We start from the raw sequence: 12,879 nt of genomic DNA, 5'->3' as shown, positions 1-12,879 counted from the left end.
TACTTATTTGCCACCCTTATCAGCTGCTAATGCCAGGAGATTATGTTTTGGTAAACATGACCAACAGAGGCCAGTATAAATTGACTGACTAATCTTAGAAGGGTAAGTGAAGCGGGCACGGAGTGCGTTCTGGCCCCAGACTTGGCAGTTGTAGGCTTTCTAGCCTGATAGCTGGAACAGGTGTCCAGTAGTAATAGCCTGATATTGTTACTGCATCCCCAGAGGCTAGAATTTTTAAGGTAAAAGACTACCTGTTCTGTCAGAAATCCCTGTTGAACTATCTCCTGTTGCAATGAAATGGTGTTGGCCTATCTAGAGAATACTTCATTCCTCCCACTTTTTTTTTTTTTTTTTTTTTTATCTTTTTTTTAATCATGTATCTACCTGTGGGGTCAAGCAAATTTTTGATATAATGATCAAATGTTAGGCTGCAAGCTGGTAATCACTTAACTACTAGGTGTTACTGCTCTAACTTCCATGTAATATGGAAAAGCTTGAGCTGGAACAGTCACTTGTTCAGTATGGACATTTTGGTGAATAATGGTACCTCTGGCCATAGGATGACAAGAGAAACGTGAATTACAACTAAAGTTTATTAAAATTGCAATGGGTAGCATACATTATAAATGTAAGTACATGCAAATAGGAACCATCACCTCCAGAACACTTCTCTATTGCTGGTTGGTGTCCACAATGACCTGGCTTATACATTTTGAGGGAAAACCCTCTTCATCGGAGCCAAAAGTACCACTGCAGTGGTATTTTTGTCTCTCTGAGGAAGAAGGCTCTCCCTTGAACCCATAAGGCAAGCCAGGTCATTGGACGCCATCACGCAGTAGAGGTTTCTGGAGGCGATTGGTTTGGTTCCTAGTTTCGTACATGTATACGTCTTAAAATTAGTATGTACACTACCCATAGTTTTTAAACTTTTTTTTTTTTTTTTTTTTTTTTTTTGTGGTAATGCACAAGGTCGGTGCACCCTTTGTTGCCTTTCAGTGTTTTTTGGATACCCTTGGAGGGGAAACTTGGGGCGGGTGGAGATTTGTGCTGTGCGAGGAGGGGAAAATTGCAGGGGTGGCAGGTTTGTGCTAACACACAATGCTCATACAAGATTGAACCCCCTCAAGATGTATGTTTGCCCTTGACTCTAGACCTTGTCCCAGCTCTGCCTGCATCCATGTGATTTGGGTGCATATTTAAACCTGCTTGTTGGGGGAGGGGGGGAGCAGAGCACAATTGCAAAGGGCACCAAATAGGTAATGTCATGTGTTTAAAAAAAAAAAAACACACCTGGTCTGCAATGCATAGAAAGGGTAACCCCCCCCCCCCCCACACACACACACACAATTTATAGGGCATATGGAAAGTATTCACAGAACTTCACTTTTTCCACATTTTTTAGGTTACAGCCTTATTCCAAAATGGATTTATGCAGGTTGTAATGTTCATTTTATCTTGGTTTTTCATGAGCACTGAACCTTTGGAATAGGCATTATACTAAAAATGGTGTAAGTGAAGAAAAACAGGAATTCATATAACAGAATTTAGAAAATTTTTGAATGAGTATGCATAACACAACTGTTTGTATGATTTATTACCACCTTCTATGTATCAATAAATCATTTTGGAAAAAAAAAAATGGGGACCAAATGAATACTTTTGCAGTGGTCCTCAACCCTGGCCTACAGGGCCCACTAACAGGCCAGATTTTAGGTATTACCTTGGGGAGATGCAGACTAGAGTACTGCAATCACTGAGCAGCAAATGATATCACCTGGGATGTATTTCAGTTATCTTGAAAATCTGGCCTGTTAGTGGGCCCTGTAGGCCAGGGTTGAGGACCACTGCTCTAGGGCATCATACACATTTTTAGGAAAAAACAGCACCATCTCAATTATCCCAAATAATCCCCACTTATACTCTACCTAGGCAGCTGTATTTAGTAGGGGCAGCAGTTCTCGTAACAGATAAACATACAGCCATTTGTGCGGTACCACCTCAAATTTTTTTTTTCATTCTTCAGCACATATCCATATGGCTGCTGTGACCTTACCCTTTTATAGTGGGGGGGGGGGGGGGGGAGGCTTAGCCAAAAACCCCTGGCTGGCCTCTGTAAGTCAGTTGACTTGGGTTAAATGGCCAGGCAGTGCATTATGGGTACTATGGTGAACTCCCACATTTTGCGAGGTTCGTAAACGCATAACATGCAGAATTTGGTGCAAACCCAAATCACATTCCTAATGGCTTGAAGTAAATAACTTCTTACAAATGACACTTTGTTTTCTGTAAGACAAAGAATTCATATAAATGGTAACCTTTTGTACCAAGTGTGCGCCCAAAACATTGGAGGTTTCTAAAGATGGGAACACAACAGAAGGTGTTTGCCTTCAGACTGTCTCTCTAATTGATTCTCTGTATGGACCCTTTTGAACTGAGTAGGGGAGGTCACTGCTGTCACACAGCTGTATGTTTAAATACATGGGTAAGTCCACCTTTAGCCAAAACTCCAGTCCTTACTAAAGACACTTTGGTACAATAGGCCTGTCCGACCCCATCTGTCATGTATTTTCTTTCATGTCTTGCATCAAACTGCATTAGGGTATTCTGTAGTATGCTGATATCTAGTGGTGGTTTTGGGACATTACAACTTTTTACTAACATGATTTTGATATCTTCCCCTCTTGTTTAGGGCTTGTTAGTTCAGTTCTAGCTAGACCCTGCCAGTTCCACTGATGCTCCTTAAGTCCATGTTGTTCAGACAGGGCTCAGGAAAGTCATTAACTTTTAAAGACTAGATTAACATTGTCTGTACTGCAATTAGCTGAAGTAAAATTGTGTTGGATTATACTTCTGATTGAAGAGTTAAGCTGCCTGTGGATGGTTTCAAATCAGAAGGCGACCATTAGACGTGCAGAAAGGAAGAAAAAAATCCTCTTGTTTTGATCGGTTTACTAGTCCTTGTTTGTTCATTTTTGACTGTACTAAAACTTCCCTGATGGATTTGAATCGGAATCAAAAATATCCAAATTCATTGTAAATAGCTGGTATTAAAAACTTGAATTTCGAAAGACTATTTTCTTCTTTTACATTCTATTTTCTATTCCAATTTTTTTTTTTTATTCTATTTGAATCTTTCTAATCTGTTTCTTTTATTTGATTTTGTTTTTTGTTTTTCTTTCTATTTTAGAATTTCAGAATATAGCTATATAGTTTTCTATTCAACTCTTTAATCTATTTTCTGTTTTAATCTATTTTATTGTATTATATTTTCAAAATTAATTTTGGAAGACTGCTATATTCTTTCTATTTTCTTTTTTTTAGTCAAATTTTGGAAGACTGCTACTTTCTAACACTTAAAATAGTATTTGGAGGAATACAGCAATATGTTTACATTTTGAATTTTGTTTTTGACTTCCATCTGAATTAGAGCCGGTCCACACTAGCGCAACTTTTCAGCCTGACAAGTCGCGCTCCCTCGCCCGCTACAGGACCCATTCTAATAGGAGTGACACGTCGCTCCGACTTAGAAAAAGGGTCCTGTACTACTTCAGGGCGACTTGCATAGACTGCCATTATGTGAAGTCCCTCCGAAGTTGTGGTGCATGGTAATGCATAAGTCGCCCCCGAAGTAGTGAGTCGTGTTGCCTTAGTGTGAACCGACTCTTAGAATAATTTGTTATTTTGGATTCAAAAATTACTTTATAATTCCTGAAAAACTAACAATTTTGTCTGAATTTCAATTTGGAATGAAACGATCTGCCCATGTCTAGTGACCATACTATTCTATAAGACTGGGATTAAGGAGGTGTCAGTGCATAATGCGGCATTTGAAACGGAACAAGGCCCAAAGCGATTAGCCGTACGCTGACACCAGACAGATGTGGAATATCACAGCTGGTGTCTGACACACCATAGACTTTCTGATGACTTTTATAGGCCAAGCTGTCCGGGAAGTGGCAGCTTTTGATCCGTCATCTGCAGCTCCATTCATGACAATCCTGGCGTGTTCTTTTTCTGGTCACCTTGATGTGGCTTTTAAACTAGGTAATGGGGGGAGGGTACAGATGTAGAATTAGCCAGTCGGGAGCAAGATTCAGGGGGCACAAATGGGGGGACATTAGCGGTAGGGTGTTCAAAGCCCCTTAAACACAAGATGGGTATGGGGAAAAAAAAAAAAAGAGCAGCCTAAAAACATCAAACGAGGATATAGTATGCAACCGGTCTAAAATTACGAGGTTTGTATACCAATGCCAGAAGCCTGGCCAACAAGACGGAAGAGCTGGAGTTGCTGATGTTTGAGGACTTAGATTTTGTGGGGATAACAGAGACTTGGTTCGACAGCTCTCATGACTGGATGGCGACCATTCAGGGGTATTCCCTTTATCGCAGGGATAAAGAAGGTAAAAAAGGGGGCGGGGTATGTCTTTATATTAAGAACAGTATACAGGTAAATATGAGGGATAATATTAATAATGGCGCTAAGGATGAGGCAGAATCCCTATGGGTAGAACTTAAAAGGGAAGGCAATATTGGGCGTATGCTATAGTCCCCCCCCCCCCCCAACCATAGGGAGGAGGGGGAGGCGGACCTCCTTTTACAGATAGTATTGGCAGCAAGGATGGGAAATGTCATTATAATGGGGGACTTTAATTATCCAGATATAGACTGGGCAGAGGGAACCGCACACTCAGCCAAGGCTCGGCAGTTCCTAAATGTTTTGCAGGACAATTTCATGAGTCAGATGGTGAACACACTGACAAGGAACAAAACGGTACTTGACCTACTGATTACCAACAATACAGACCTGCTCATGGATATAGAGATACGGGGCAACTTAGGAAACCGTGACCAGAGGTCAATTAGTTTCAGTATTAATCATAGTAATAGGAAACACAAGGGTAATATAAGGACACTGAATTTCAAAAGAGCCAATTTCCCAAAACTGCGCTCGCTGCTGGAAAATATCAATTGGGATAGAACCCTGGGAACAAAGAACACGGAGGAAAAATGGGAGTGCTTCAAGAGCATACTAAACAAAGGGATTGGCCAGTGCATTCCAAAGGGAAGTAAATTTAAAAGAGCAAAACTAAACCCTGGGTGGCTAAACTCCAACATAAAAATGCATATTAATAATAAAGAAAAGGCCTTCAAAAAAATACAAGACTGAGGGTTCATTGACAGCATTCAAGCATTAAAAAGAGTGTAATAAGAAATGTAAAGACAAAATCAAGGCGGCTAAAATAGAACATGAGAGACATATAGCGGAAGAGAGTAAAAAGGAACCCAAGAAATTTTTTGAGTATATAAACAGTAAGAAAGCAAGGCCAGAACACATTGGCCCCATAAAAGACGACAAAGGAAATATGGCCACAGAGGACAGAGAAAAGGCGGAAGTGTTAAATAATTTATTCTCTTCAGTCTTCATAAAAGAATCGGGGGCTACACTAACCCAGCTTGTAAGGCTAAACAAAACAACACACCTCAGGAAGTACTGCCATGGCTAATAGAGGATAGACTTAGAACTAAACTAGAGAAACTTAACATAAATAATTCAAAGGAACCGGATGGCTTTCACCTGAGGGTTCTTAAAGAGCTCAGCCAGGTGATTGCCAGACCATATTACTTGATCTTTAAGGATAGTCTACAGACAGGTATGGTGCCAGCTGATTGGAAAAAAGCCAATGTGGTACTAATATTTAAAAAAGGGCTGAGATATATCCTGGGTAACTATAGGCCGGTCAGCCTAACATCAGTAGTCTGCAAGATTTCGGAGGGGATGTTAAGGGACCACATACAAGACTTTAGTAATGAAAATGGTATTATTAGTAGTAATCAGCATGGATTCATGAAAAATCGTTCTTACCAAACCAATCTATTAACCTTCTATGATGAAGTGAGCTGCCACCTAGATAAAGGAAAGCCTGTGGATGTGGTGTATCTGGACTTTGCAAAGGCCTTTGACACCGTTCCCCACAAACGCTTACTGTACAAACTAAGGAAGGTAGGTATGGACTATAGGGTGAGTACCTGGATAGAGAACTGTCTCCAGGGGAGAGTCCAGAGGGTGGTAATTAATGGGGAGTACTCGGATTGGGCGGGTGTGGAAAGTGGGGTCTCCCAAGGTTCTGTCCTGGGACCAATCCTGTTTAATTTATTCATAAATGATCTAGAGGAGGGGATATCTAGTACAATCTCAGTATTTGCGGATGATACTAAGTTAAGTAGGCCAATATCTTCTATGCAGGATGTGGAAACCTTACAAGCGGACCTGAACAAAATAATGGGGTGGGCAACTACATGGCAGATGAGGTTTAATGTTGAAAAATGTAAAGTAATTCACTTGGCCGCCAGAAACACGAAAACAAGCTACTCACTGGGGGGGAAACCTCTGCGTAAGTCTAGGATGGAAAAGGCCCTGGGAGTACTGGTAGCCAAGCCGCTGCAAGCAAAGCCAACAGAATACTGGGATGTATAAAAAAGGGGATTCACTCCAGAAATAAAGAGATTATTCTCCCTCTCTACAAGACTCTGGTCCGGCCACATCTGGAGTATGCTGTCCAGTTCTGGGCACCGGTCCTCAGGAAGGATGTGCTGGAACTGGAGAGAGTCCAGAGAAGGGCAACAAAAATAATTAGGGGAATGGAGGGCATCGGCTATGAGGAAAGACTACAAGCACTGAACTTATTCTCTCTGGAGAAGAGACGATTGAGGGGGGATATGATATCAATGTACAAATACTGTACTGGTGACCCTAGCATAGAGAACAAACTTTTCAGAGAAAGGGAATACAATAAGACACGTGGCCACTCACTAAAACTAGAGGAAAAAGGGTTTAGCCTTAAAATAATAGAATAAAGTAGAATAGAATAGAATAAAATAAAGCAGTCGTATCAGTAGGGAGCATCGATAGTTTCAAAAAACTATTATTAGATGGGCACCTTAAAGACCACAACATACAGGGGTATACAATGTACGGTTAACAGCAAACACACACACACACACACACATCATAGGGTGAACTGGATGGACTGATGTCTTTTTTCAACCTCACAAACTATGTAACTATGTGGAAGTCATTAGAGGTGTCCTATAAATTGGCCCAGATGTTTCCCTGACCTCTCTCATCGGAGGTTCCTCTTCTATTACACATAATATGCCGATGATGTTTCATATAGAGGCATTAGTCATCCCTGGAATCCTGCAATGGGTCAAGCTTTCTAGAGTATGCCCCCCTCAAATTTATTTCCTGAAGTGGCCATTTGAGACCTAAAATGGTTATTTCTCAAGGACCAGTCCACGCAAAGGTCATATTATAAGTCTATTTCATACTCAAGAACAGAACACCTCATTATGGTCACAGCAAATCTTCAGACCTGGGAACTCAGCACAGGGATGGTGGGAACCCATTATATTGGTCACAGCAGGTGTACAGGGATGGTGGGAACCTCTCATTATGGGCACAGCAAATCCTCAGACCTTGGAACTCAACACAGGAATGGTGGCAACCCATCATATAGGGCACAGCAGGTGTACAGATCTGGAAACTCAGCACAGTGATGGTGGGAACCCATCATAATGAGTACAGCAGGTGTACAGACCTAGGAACTCAGCACAGGGATGGTGGGAACCCCTCATTATGGGCACAGCAAACCTTCAGCCCTTGGAACTCAACACAGGGATGGTGGGAACCCCTCATAATGGGCACAGCAGGTGTACAAATCTGGAAACTAAGCACAGGCATGGTGGGAACCCTTCATAATGGGCACAGCAGGTTTGCAGACTTGGGAACTCACCACAGGGATGGTGGGAACTCCTTATAATGGCCACAGCAGGTGTACAGACCTGGGAACTCAGCACAGGGATAGTGGGAAACCCTCATAATGGGCACAGCAGGTGTACAGCCCCCGGATCCCAGCACAGGGATGGTGGGAACCCCTCACAATGGACCAGCAGTTGTACAGACCTGAGAACTCAGTACAGTGATGGTGGGAACCCCCCATTATGAGCACAACAGGTGTACAGACCCAGGAAACCAATTCAGGGATGGGGGTGGAACCCCTTATAATGGGTATAGCAGGTGCACAGACCTGGAAACTCAGCACAGGGTCAGATAGAGCCCGCCTCTTTTCCTGTCTAGAGGACAGCCAACATCATCTAACACTTTCCTCCCCAGCTTGACTGCCTCTGACCAACCCCTTTCAATCATTTTCTTTCAACGGAAAGTCAGCATCACATGTGGCTGTTGCCTAGGGCAGTCTAGGAATACGCGCTCCCCCCAGAGTGACACCCACTGATCAAGGCATTTTTTTTTTTGCATAACACCTCCCGACAGCCAGGGAAGGCCAAATATAAATTAAACTTCAGCTTTTCTATTCTCTTCTATTGTAGACAAGGTGAAAATGTATTTAGTTGATCGTTCCCCTTTAATTCCCCCTTCTTTGGTCCGGGCACATTCCATAAGATGATATAACTCCCCGGGATCTGTTATATGGAGATCTCCTCCGACAGCCAAACATATGCTGTAAACATGATTGCGTCTGGGAACAGGCCAGCGATATTGTTCTATTTACACAATGTGAGGAGAATGGTACATTTGTATCTTGGAGCGAAGTCGTGTTTTGAACTTGTGAACACAGTGTGAATATGTGGAGGGGGGCGGAAAGAGTGCGGGAACAAGAGATACAGTGTGCTGCTCATATACACAATGCACGTAAAGGGCCAGTCTCTAGTGAATGGATAGGCTGCATTCTCAGTGATGTCACCAGTCTCTAGTGAATGGATAGGCTGCATTCTCAGTGATGTCACCGGTCTCTAGTGAATGGATAGGCTGCATTCTCAGTGATGTCATCGGTCTCTAGTGAATGGATAGGCTGCATTCTCAGTGATGTCACCAGTCTCTAGTGAATGGATAGGCTGCATTCTCAGTGATGTCATCAGTCTCTAGTGAATGGATAGGCTGCATTCTCAGTGATGTCACCGGTCTCTAGTGAATGGATAGGCTGCATTCTCAGTGATGTCACCGGTCTCTAGTGAATGGATAGGCTGCATTCTCAGTGATGTCACCGGTCTCTAGTGAATGGATAGGCTGCATTCTCAGTGATGTCATCGGTCTCATAAGCTGGCTTTACACCTATGCTTTGTGGAAATGCATTATAAAATGTAAAATTGATAGATGCATGCTAAAACACAAAAAAAATCATAAAATGCATCAAGATTACCATGCATATCACTATAAGGGCTTGTTCACACAAGCTGTGGTCTCTGAAGAGCGATCCACCTTCGGATCACTATTCAGAGAGCATCTGAAAGACAATTAGGAGGTGTTGATTCACCACCTCAATGACTGCTTTAATCCCTAGTGTGCCACAACCACGTGCATTGCACGCAATTTTGGGGAGCTTGCAGATTGCCCCCCCCCGGTTTGACTAAATACTTTTAAGGGGAAAGGAGAACAGAAAGGACCTTTCACTGCCCATGCTAATACAAGGCATGTTGTTCATCCCTTGTGATAGCAATCAAGTTAATCATAAAAATAAAAAAATTAATTAAATAAAACAAATAAAAAAATATAAATATTTAGAGCGCTCGAGTACAAAGGCGAACGCATACATAGTTACATAGTTAGTGAGGTTGAAAAAAGACATCAGTCCATCCAGTTCAACCTATGATGTGTGTGTCTACTGTTAACCGTACATTGTATACCCCTGTATGTTGTACATTGTATACCCCTGTATGTTGTGGTCTTTAAGGTGTCCATCTAATAGTTTTTTGAAACTATCGATGCTCCCTGCTGATACCACTGCTTGTGGAAGAGAATTCCACATCCTTACCGTTCTTACAGTGAAGAACCCCTTACGCACTTTAAGGTTAAACCGCCTTTCCTCTAGTTTTAGTGAGTGGCCACGTGTCTTATTGTATTCCCTTTCTCTGAATAGTTTGTTCCTTATGCTCGGGTCCTCACCAGTACAGTATTTGTACATTGATATCATATCCCCCCTCAATCGTCTCTTCTCCAGAGAGAATAGGTTCAGTGCTTGTAGTCTTTCCTCATAGCTGATGTCCTCCATTCCTCTAATTATCTTTGTTGCCCTTCTCTGGACTCTCTCCAGCTCCAGCACATCCTTCCTGAGGACCGGTGCCCAGAACTGGACAGCATACTCCAGATGTGGCCGGACCAGAGTCTTGTAGAGCGGGAGAATAATCTCTTTATTTCTGGAGTGAATCCCCTTTTTTATACATCCCAGTATTCTGTTGGCTTTGCTTGCAGCGGCTTGGCATTGCATGCCACTGCCAAGCCTGTTGTCTACCAGTACCCCCAGGTCCTTTTTCATCCTAGACTCACCCAGAGGTTCCCCCCCTAGTGAGTAGCTTGCTTTCTGGTTTCTGGCCCCCAAGTGCATTACTTTACATTTTTCAACATTAAACCTCATCTGCCATGTAGTTGCCCACCCCGTTATTTTGTTCAGGTCCGCTTGTAAGGTTTCCACATCCTGCATAGAAGATATCGGCATGCCTAATTTAGTATCATCTGCAAATACTGAGATTGTACTCGATATCCCCTCCTCTAGATCATTTATGAATAAATTAAACAGGATTGGTCCCAGGACAGAACCCTGGGGAACCCCACTTTCCACACCCGCCCAATCCGAGTACTCCCCATTAATCATCACCCTCTGGACTCTCCCCTGGAGCCAGTTCTCTATCCAGGTACTCACCCTATGGTCCATACCTACCTTCCTTAGTTTGTACAGTAAGCGTTTGTGGGGAACGGTGTCAAAGGCCTTTGCAAAGTCCAGATACACCACATCCACAGGCTTTCCTTTATCTAGGTGGCAGCTCACTTCAACTACATAGTTTGCAAACGCATACAGAAACAGCAATCGCCACGAACGGTATAGTGAGAGCAATAATTCTAGCACCAGACTTCCTGTGTAACTGTAAACAGGTAATCTGAAAAGACTTAAAAAGTGTCGCCTATTTTTAAGCGCCGTAATTTATCGCCATTCCACGAGTGTGCACAATTTTAAAGTGTGACATGTTAGGTATCTATTTACTCGGAGTGATATCATCTTTTATATTTTACCAAAAATGGGTATTATATTGTGTTTGTGTGCACTAAAATACATTAAAGTGCATTTTTTCAATACAATTTACATTTAAATCACCGCTGTGCAAAAATTGCAAAACCCGCCATATTATTCTCTAGGGCCTATGCAAAACAATATATAATGTATGGAGTAGGGATCGACCGATTATTGGCAAAGCCGATATATCGGGGGCTGATATGCACTTTCCCCGATATATCGGAATCGGCCCCTGAGGTTACCGATATTGCCAATATTTTGGGAAAGTGATTTTACCGGAGTGATACCTGCAGCTAGAGGCATCCCCCCGGTACCAGTGTCCATAGCCGACGGTCGGCTGTCTTGTAATGGGAAGCCGCTCGGCTGTCATTACAAGGAGCGGGAGGGGACGTCCCCCCCTCCTGCCGCCTTCCGCGGCTAGCCTGGGTCTCCTGTCCCACCCGGGAGACCCGGGCAACCGTCCTGCACGGCCACCAAAGACCTGATCAAAGCCACATTCATGAGTGACGTCACTTCCGGGTACTGTCTGGCGCCAGATTCAAAAAAATTAAAGCATTCAAAACAACCATACTTGGCATTTTAAATGCTTTTAAGTGCAGAGGAGGGGTTTGGGGTCTTTTAGACCCCCAGATCCCTTCACAAAAGAACCAGTCAAAAAAAAAAAAAGTTCGGCCAATATCGATATGCATTGGCCAAAATATCGGTATTGGCAACGAAAAACCGATATCGATTGATCACTAGTTTGGAGGTTCTGAGTAATTTTTTTTAGCAAAAAAAATAATGATTTTTACATGTAGGAGAGGAATGTTAGAATTGGCCTGGGTGGGAAGTAATTAAATCCCAGCTGTTAATGGCTCTGCAGCTTTGCTTGCTACCCAAAGCAAAAACGTGTTACAGAATAATACAGAATATACAGGACCCCCTCAGAACCCCTAAAACAAGGGCTTGACATTGAAAACTGGAAGCTAAAACAAAAACCGATCTCTTGGGTGAGGTTATTGGTTGCTATGGGCAGTAGCCCAGCGTTTCTAGCTTTCATTGCTCCAGTTTTCATAAATCAACCAACATTTTTGCACATTCTTAAGCCTCGTACACACGCAACAAATTTCCGCCGTCCGTCTTTTGTCCAGAGTGGTGTCGGTTGGTTGGAATGTGCTCTAGACTGCACACGGATTTTCCCGTAGGACAGAATTCTACTTCAGAAGTGATGTCATGTGTTGGATTGCTTTCTTTGTGTTCTTTCTTCTCTGAGCATGCCTAGTCTTGCTCATAAGATTTTTCCCTATCGAAATCTGTACTAATGAGACGAAAATCGGACAGTCAACAAAAATTTTATAGTCTGCACACCAGGATTTTTTCGGCCAAAAAGTCGGAGTCGGTTGTCGGAAGCACCATACTAACAAGCCAAAAATCGGCAGATCGGTCGTCGGACGAAATTTCCCGGCCGAATTTCTTCTCGTGTGTACGGAGCTTTAAAACATATAAAAAAAAACTGCAGGGGAAAAAAATACAAAGTAGTAACCAATTATACTTCTTTTTTATCTAATGGGCCATACACACTATAAGATTTTCTGAAGACTTTTTCCTTTAGATTTACCAAAACCAGATGAGGTCACACCTAAACACTTTCAATTTGTATGAAATCTGGCAGGCCCTTGCACTACATAGAAAAGGTAAATCTGAAGGAAATCTAACCACAAAAGTTGGATAGTGTGTATCCAGCTTAAAGGCCCGTACACATGTAGCAATTGTCGGCCGTAAATATTCGGCCACCGTCCGATCGGCCGATTGTCGG

The sequence above is a fragment of the Pelophylax lessonae genome (genome assembly GCF_965119305.1).
Source record: "Pelophylax lessonae genome assembly, chromosome: 3".
Taxonomy (NCBI): domain Eukaryota; kingdom Metazoa; phylum Chordata; class Amphibia; order Anura; family Ranidae; genus Pelophylax; species Pelophylax lessonae.
This window is presented reverse-complemented; position numbering follows the sequence as displayed.